Below are 1,305 nucleotides of genomic sequence, written 5' to 3' on the forward strand. Positions count from 1 at the left end.
AATGTAAAAGTAATAAAATGTTGTGATGTAAGTGTAGAATGTTACAGTTCTACAATGTTATGATGTAACTATAGAATGTTACAGTTGTAGAATGTTGCTGTTATTGTTGAATGTTACAGTTGTAGAATGTTGATGTAACTGTAGAACGTGATAGTATTCTAGAATATTATGATGTAAGTGTAGAATGTTAAAGTTCTAGAATGTTGTAATGTAACTAAAATGTTACAGTTGTAGAATGTTGCTGTTACTGTAGAATGTTACAGTTCTGGAATGTTATGATATAACTAGAATGTTACAGTTCTAGAATGTTATGATGTAACTAGAATGTTACAGTTCTAGAATGTTGCTGTTACTGTAGAATGTTACAGTTCTAGAATGTTATGGTGTAACCAGAATGTTACAGTTGTAGAATGTTGGTGTTACTGTTGAATGTTACAGTTCTAGAATGTTATGATGTAACTGTGGAATGTAAAAGTAATAGAATGTTTTGATGTAAGTGTAGAATGTTAAGGTTCTAGAATGTTATGATGTAACTAGAATGTTACAGTTCTAGAATGTTGTTGTTACAGTAGAATGTTACTGTTCTAGAATGTTGCTGTTGCTGTAGAATGTTACAGTTCTACAATGTTATGATGTAACTGTAGAATGTTAATGTTCTAGAATGTTGCTGTTACTAATGAATGTTACAGTTCTAGAATGTTGCTGTAACTGTAGAATGTTAAAGTAAGAAAATGTTACAATGTAAGTGTAGAATGTTACAGTTTTAGAATGTTGATATAATTGTAGAATGTGACAGCTCTACATTTTTTATGATGTAACTGCAGAATGTTACAGTTCTAGAATGTTGATGTAACTGAAGAATGTTACAGTTCTAGAATATTGCTGTTACTGTAGAATGTTACAGTTCCACAATGTTATGATGTAACTGTAGAATGTTACAGTTCTAGAATGTTATGATGTATCTGTAGAATATTACAATTCTAGAATGTGTAGAAGGCTACAAAACTAAACAAACATATACTTCATTCACATTTACAACCACAGGGGACGCTGGTTATTCCTCTGGTCTTTGGTAAGTGCTCCTGTGTAGCCCGTATGCGATAAGGACAACTGCATTGGCTGGAAATCGAACCCAGGCCTCCCGCATAGCAGGTGAGAATTCTCCCACTGAACCACCAATGCTCATTGACTCCAATACCACTTTGGTGATGGCACGTGCATACACCTGGAAGTTTGACTCACCGCCTTCTGCGCCAAACAGGCACAAAATGCAGCTAAATTTAAGATAGGAGCAAGCCTTTTCTT

At 33.9% G+C, this 1,305-nt stretch overlaps 1 non-coding gene across 1 annotated transcript; it reads right to left on the minus strand.

Moving 5' to 3' along the window:
• Positions 1-1,111: 1,111 nt before the first annotated feature.
• Positions 1,112-1,182, minus strand: trnas-gcu. Its single transcript has one exon. It is a non-coding gene; the product is annotated as a tRNA-Ser (tRNA).
• Positions 1,183-1,305: the final 123 nt, after the last annotated feature.

Source organism: Plectropomus leopardus, unplaced genomic scaffold (assembly GCF_008729295.1).
Source record: "Plectropomus leopardus isolate mb unplaced genomic scaffold, YSFRI_Pleo_2.0 unplaced_scaffold2089, whole genome shotgun sequence".
In the NCBI taxonomy this organism is placed as follows: domain Eukaryota; kingdom Metazoa; phylum Chordata; class Actinopteri; order Perciformes; family Serranidae; genus Plectropomus; species Plectropomus leopardus.